Below are 7,651 nucleotides of genomic sequence, written 5' to 3' on the forward strand. Positions count from 1 at the left end.
CTGCAAAGCTTAGGCCCATGCTGCAGCTTTTAGCCTTGGAGAAGAACATAATTGCATCCAAATTGGACTCTTACTCCCCTTGTGTGGGACAGTTACCTTCAAACACTGCTGCAGATGAAAGTCTGCTGTGGATCTTTTAGTGTGGTGTGCTCAGTTGTGCTCTTTGTTGGGTACGAATGGACCCCAACAGCACTTAATTACAGGATTTCTTTACAATTCCATTTCAACCGTTAATTAAAACCCAGTTTGAGTCAGCTACCAGGATTTACAAGTTTTAATTGCTTGCCCTAGTGCTTGGGTGAGGTATAGTTCCGTGCTGGCTTGCTTAGCTGCTCCTCCTCTGTGTGCAGCACCATTTGGTCCTAGTACTTTTGTACTGGTCAGACTCTAGTCCCTGTTTGACTCCTCTCCTCTCAAGAGTTCTCTGTTTGCCCCGGTGCTCACTTGGCACAGGTAGGCTTCTCGCTTCCTTGCTTTGATAACTTTCTGCCTACCATTGTAGCTTCCACTTCATGACTCAAGGCTGCTCAGACAGGCCTTTCTGAACACAAGTTGTTTAGTCTGTTACTGAGGGCAAAGCGCCGCTCTTTTTCTTTGCTGTCATGGTACAAACATAGGCTACTTTTTACCCTTTCTTTTAAACTAGAACGTATCCAAATTTCCTATAGTGAGGGATCAAAATGCAAAATAGGTTACTCATTTATGGATACTCTGCTAATATGAGTTTACCTTATTGAATGTAGAATTTGCCATACTGCCTCAGGCAGTTAGTCCTGCTAACCTGTTATCCTGCGTCTAGTAGGGGCCAATACCTGGGACTAGAGTAACAAGCGGAACTTAAGCAGTGCACTGGCCATGCCCAACTTGTAGCTGCTCTGCTCTCTAGTGGAATTCATAAGCCTGAGCTAGGTGCCTAAATCCTATCCTCAAAGGGAGTTAGGTACCTATCTTTCTGGGCCAGAGACATACCCCTTCCTCCACTCCAGATTCTCAGCTCATTTTACTGGAGTTGGTGCCTAATACCGGTCAGTCTTTTTTCTTGCAAGAAAAGTGATGATTGCAGCACTCCTGCTCCTACCCCCTAGCTATAGCCCAGTGGCTAAGCCATTCAGCTTGGAGGTGAGACACATGAGTTCCAGGCCCTGCTTCTGAATCAGGCAGATTGGGGAAACGTGGGACTCCCACGTAAGCGGTGAGTGCCCTAACCCCGTGGGCTATAGAACAAAAAGGGGCACCATCACCTTTTTGGTGTAGAGAGCACACTTAGTGCACCAGGCAAGACAGGAACAGGGAAGTGGTTAGTTTGTCAATCCCACTTGGGCTCAGGTGTGAGGTAGGCATGACATTGCTGAGCTGCTTCAAGTACAAAACCGCTTTCTGCATGCTCACTAGCGGGAATTTAGGTTGGATCTAGGTGCCGAAGTCTCCCTTGTGCATCTATGGTTGGTGCTTTGAACAAAAAGCCACAAAAACTCATCCCTCACAGTGCACTGCTGTACATGAGGGAACCCCCTTCCTAGCCCCTGCACCAAGCAGTTCCCCGCTGGAGCTGTGGTTATCCTTGTTTGCTGAACCAGTGATTCACTATTTCCTTTGTAGTTTAACTGTAAAGGGTTGTTGGTGACAAGTCAGGTACCCAATTCCAATTCCTTTGCATGTTTCAATTGAACCATTAATCAAATGATGCTGATGTCCTTTAATAGCTGACACCGAGTGAGGAAGAGAAGAGGACAGAGCTTCCAGTGCCAATAATCTGCAGTAGCTGGGGTGGTTTACTTCACACAATGTCTGCATGGGATAGGGCTTCTGCTCAGTTTTCCCTCACTGCCCCCAGGGGGAATGTCTGTAACCAGAAATCCTCAGGAGCGCTGCAGTGGAATTACACTCCTTTACAGTGGCAAAGTGGTAGTGGGCCAAAATCATGCTCAGTTATAGGTGGTAAATCAAATGAACTCCATGACTGGACATTCCTAAGAATCCTTATGAACTCCTCTGAAGCGTGGAGGGGATCCAAATGAGGTCATGATTCTGCCCTTCCTGTGCACTGAGACTCTGGCATCAGTATTCTCCAGTCTACAAACAAATCATTGATACCAATCCGGCTCAAGCCTCTTTACCTTGGCCATCTTTCCTTTCCTAGTTACCTCTCCAGGTTCTTAGCGTGCAACCTCTTAGACCAAATTAGGTCAAGGATCTTCAGATTGTTTTCTTACTTTCATAATGCTCTCCACTCTCCAGGAAGAGGCTCAGGCATTAATTGGCACCAACAGTAGTGAGTGCTTGGAGATTGAGGTTTTGCTTTCCAGCTAGCTAACAGCATCCAAGTTCCTGAGATAATGGTGGGGGTTGGCAGCACATTTCTCTTGAGGAGGGGGTACCAACAGAAGTGGGCAGACAACGGCTATTTTCCTTTTGCCGATGATCACTCAAGATCCCACTGGGCAGCTAAACAGCTGGTGAGAAAACTGAGCACCAGTGTAGGAGGAAGCATTGTGTTCTTAGCTCTCCTGTCCCTCTGACTCCACCCCCTTTACCTTTTGTTTGTCAGGTGCTCATTATTCTTCCCTCACTGGGCCCAATATCTGCAGAGTGCTGGAGAGTCTGCAGGTGCTCCTGCTGTCTGAACTGAAATCTTGCACCAGCTGGAAAGCCCCAATAACTCTTCCCCTAGGCCCAGGCCAAGTGAGGCTGTTCCTGGAAGTAGCTAATGTAGTCAGTTTAGAGCTACTGTTCTAGAGGAAGTAGGCAGAGCAAACATGGGGCAGGGGACTGAATGCTAAGCAAAGATGAAGGGAATGAAACAGGAGCCACTCAAGAAAAGAGAAGTTTGGGATCAAAGTACAGGAAGTGCATGGTTATATTCTGCTGTAACTATCCAAATCTTCTCCTATGCTGAGCCTTAAGCATTACCAAAAGTGTCTGCTGTACAAGCAGGGACCACTGCAGCAGTAACTGTACTCTAAGGACTTACAGCTGTTCAGACAACTCACTCCCCTTCCCTAGCAGGGAAGAACCCATCTCTCCTCCCTCCCAATACCCAAAAAAGCAGCTGGGAGTTTCCATGCACCCTTGCTGCTAGCATGAAGAGTCCAGGGGGAGTATTCACTTAGCCACCTTTAATACGGGCCTGACAGTTCCATTGGAAATTGACTCCCAACTTGCTCCTCTTTAGTAAACTTTAATTTCTCTATGTGAAAATGACACCCCTCAAAAAACTTTCCCTTCCCTCCTACTCTGGTTCTGAAATGCTCCAGGGGTATGTCCATGAGGCTCTGTCTGCCTTTGCTTGTCTTTATGGAGATGGATTCTTTGTCAGCATGAGAGACTACAGGAGCAGCAGTCCACAAGTGAGTTCTCCCAAAGATGCTGCTGGGTAGAGCTGCTATGCGCAGCTCCCTGCTTTAGAGTGAGGCCAAATCAGAGCAAGTGCAGGACTTGCGCTATCTCACCAGTTAGGATTCTGATTGGCAAAGCCAAAGTGAAAAACAGGAATGGCCTGGGTTCATGTCCTACATTTGTCCAAAACCATTTGGATAACAGCATCGCTGCTGGTTCATTTTAATCACACATCCTTGTTTCCTCCCCTAACTACCATGTCTGAGAACAGGCTGGATTTCCCACAGCAGGCTGGACTGAGTGTTGCATAAGAAAAACAGAGCTTAGCAAGAGCCACACTTGCCTTATCGGTCCCTCTGGCAGGTCCTAGGCTGAAGTGTTGAAAGATGATTCTAATCTCTTCCTATTCCTGCCTTGAGGCAAGCAACTTTTTCCAGTAATTGTCAGGAATAGCCCTCATGCCACTCATTGCACAGACCTGGAATCTGGCCTTCATTTGGTCCTGCAGGGCCATAACAGAAGCAGATGACTGATTTACTGAGCAGTCAGAACCACTCTGCCCAAGAAAGTCTAGAAAACAAACAGTCAGACTAACCTCCAGTGCCAGCCCCTCAATGCATGTCTCCTTATTCTAGGGAGAGGGAGAATAACAGGTGCAGCTTCTCTCCCTACCACTCTCTCCAACAAGCGGTGTTGCACCCAACATGCACCAAAATGCTTCTTTATTGTGCATGTTGGTAAACAGTCTGTTTAATGCCAACGAGAGTCACACTGACATTCTCGATTTACCCACAGAACCGTAGCTGGCTGGCCAGCGGCAAAGAAAGCTCCCTTCCCAGCGGGCCTGACCAGCAACAGCCAGTCCATTTTTGCCCTCTGCTGATATTGCCACCCTGTGTGCTGGTGCTTGGTGTGATATGGGTGCCTCTGCAGCTGGAAGTGAACATTGTCACACCCAGCTCATTCCTCAGATGTCAAATGAATGACCACTGGAGGGTAGGGATAAACACAGCTGGGTTTAAACGGGCCCTGTAGAAGAGAAACGCTTCCAACACCCTGCTTCTGAGCCAGCCAGGCCCTCCTATAAACTCCTCTTTAACTTAAAACCTCTTTTGGAAGAAGCAGGTGCAGGCAGAATAGGGATTTTATTCTCCAAAATGATGGTCATTCAAGGTGGGAAGAGCAGAGAGGGCTAGACGAAATTCACAGCAGTCAGTATGGGTACATAGAATTGCAGCTTTAAAAGAAAATAGTCTCATGGCTCTAGGCTATAGCTAGCTTTAAAAGTACTTTCAGCCCTTCAGGTCAGTCCCACCTTCCCCTTAATCAGCACATGATGAACCGAGAGAGATAATGAACTAGATGAGGGGTTGGAAAGCCAAACTGTTTGGCTGCCAAGCGCTACTTTCCTTTTCCCTCCCAATACGCACACATTTTAGCCAAAAAATGAAATTAATTCCCATGTCTGTCCCTTGCTTTTATCAGTGCTCTGCACGCACTGGCTGGGAGGGAGACAGTGCACAGCTAGTTCTCTACCAGTATCAGCAGGTCTAACCTGGGTGGACTCTGGACTCAGCATCCAGCTAGAAAATGCAATAAACAGCACTGAAAAATCTTCCTTCAGGGTAGGAAAGAAAGAAAATGAGAAAGAGGGACCAAGAGCATAAGGCCTACCCTGCAGGTGACACTAGCTACTAATCCCCTCATAGAAAGTAGTGGCATAAGCATAGTTCCAGCAGCGGTTCTTTGGCCACTGGTAACGGAGCTGTCATAAGAGCCTGCTCCGGGGTTGGGAGAGGGTTGTGTCTAGGGCTGACTAGCACCATTCTCAGGAGATGTCCTTGTGCAGGTTGCTCAGAGTAGTTGGTTCGTTTGAGCCTCCTGTCTTCTAGCTCAGGCTGCTGCATCCCACCCTGGGGAGGCTTAACAAGGACAGGGGCCTTGCCCAGATACTGGGCCAAAGGGTGGGAAATGACCTCAGCCACATGCAGAGCAGCCATGTGCACCGCTACCTCTCCTCCCCTCCCCGAGCAGGAGAGGCCAGGCTGTTCGCTGGCCGCTTTCCTCTCCAAGCGGCTGTTTTAACTGGGTTTTGTTGCGCTGTGCCAAGGACGTTGCCAGGTTGATAGCTGCTTTTGCGGCCTGTCTCTCCTGGTTGTCATGGTTACAGTGATTAGCAAGAGCTCAATCCCGAGATGGGGGAGGGGTAAAAACTGCATCTCCCTGTGTGCTCTCCCAAGGCAGCAGGTACATCTAATCCCAGCATTGCTCCCGCTTATGCCTTTGCCAAGCACCAAGGAGCTATCAAATGACCAGCTCCAAGACTGCAATAGTTGCTCGGAGGGGATGCAGTACTCAGCCAACTACTCCTATTAACACTCTAAATCAAATCTGACCAGGGCTGGCAGACAGGCGTCTCTGGAGATGGCCAGGTCACCTCCTCCCACTTTTCACTTTGTTATATTTGTTCAGTTCCAGATGGGGTTCTCCCTTTCCCCTCGCCTGTCATTCCTGCTTTCTTACTGGTGAGAAAGCCACTGGGGATGAGCTACCTGCAGGCCAGCAGGGGTACAGCAGTATGCCCGCACATCCCTTGGCCACCTTCTGGCCTGAGTGCAGCTGTTCACCAAGCATACCACCAAACATCACATGCCATGCACTCACACTTAGATGCTGCTTGGCTGCAGGCTCACCTCCATACCACTCCTCCCAGGCACAGGCTAGAAAAATGCAAGCAGCCAGACCCATTGCATTGAAGGGCCTGATCGTTCCTTCCTCACACATCCACACTGAAGCCAGGGAGTTTTGTGTCATAAAGAATGGAGAACGGGGCTAAGAGTGAGTTAGGGTTTATTGTCTCCTATTGCTACTTTGCCTTATAGCCAAGGCCTATAGCTGCCCCAGCAAGGCTGGAGGAGAAAGATATGGCAGGTGAGGGGGGAAAAGAGTCTTCAGGGTAGTCCCAAGTAGGGAAGCCTGATGTGTCCTTCAGGTGAAAGCTAAACAGTGTGCGCCTGTGAAGGGCTCCACTTCCTTGAGATTCCTCTCTCATTGCACCAACCGGCAGCTGGCACACAATGAAGGCATTTGGAGAGCTCCCAACTGAGGAACAGGGATAGTTGCTACTAAGTACAATTACCAGTTAAAAATAAACAGCATCTGTTAAACTCAGTTGATCCTTGCAAATTAGCAACCCAACAAAGTGTGTCCACTTCTAAGGCCAGTGACATCAAGCATCAACCTCCATCTGACAAGTCAGACTGCCCCGCTAGGTTAGAGGCTGGGGGTGTTAAGGTTTCCTCTAGCTTCACGCTGCCTCATTTCAGTTTCCACAAGACATTCCCCAGCCCTAGTGACTGTCATCTAAGCCCTATGGGTCTCCTAAACCACCAGTGGATTCTCTCACTGGTCTCCTCTGTAAGCTTAAGTAGGTTCTGCTAGCTCACTGAGCAGCTGGCGATAGTCTGTCTCCCCACCCACAGTGCATGAATAAATTTTTCCCTGAATTCCTCAGTGCACTTGGCATTCCAGTCACTGCAAAGCAGATGGCAATTCTGTCAGGCAGATGAACCGCAGGAAGCGGAAGATGTTTTAAGAGAGGATTTCGCCAGCTGCCAGAGTGAGAAAACAAAGGGGAAGACACTGGAAGAACAGCCAAACCATGCAGAGATGCAAGAGAAGTCTACCAGCTGCAGCTGTCTGTCTGAAAGCCAGCTCTTTAGGGCATGCCTGTACCCACCCACAAGACACAGTAAAGCTTCCAAGCCTGCTTTGATCCTAGGAGATAGCAACAGAGCCAACACGCTAATGTAGCATTATAGCAGAGCTCCAAACTATGACACTAGGACCAACTGAAGTCTGGATATATGGATTAACATTACAGCCTCCAATGGAACATAACTAGATGCAGCACAACTCTGTCAGAACTCACTAGCCCTTCTTCGTAAGTATATCCCCTTACAAACCCACTGGTACGTTGCTGGTTACCCACACATTACTATAGTTTTCTGGTTGTTACAATCTTAAAGCCTGTATTTTTATCCCATTTCATAAGAAAAACCTTATACAACTCAGCATTTTCACATCACTGTTTCTCTGAATAAAACCAGAACTCATTTTCCAGCATGCCTACTAAAATTCTGCACTGGAGCAGACAGACTCCCAGCCAAAAAGCAGCTGTGGTTTTGAAGTCAGTCACTTCACAGAGCAGCTGGCAGGGTTATGCAGATTTCTTACCTCTAGAAGAGTTTACTTTGTACAACTCACCAGAGCACGTGTCTGCAGTAACGAGTTTGGAGCTGTCTCCCTCGCTCCA

The sequence above is a fragment of the Gopherus evgoodei genome, chromosome 10 (assembly GCF_007399415.2).
Source record: "Gopherus evgoodei ecotype Sinaloan lineage chromosome 10, rGopEvg1_v1.p, whole genome shotgun sequence".
In the NCBI taxonomy this organism is placed as follows: Eukaryota; Metazoa; Chordata; order Testudines; family Testudinidae; genus Gopherus; species Gopherus evgoodei.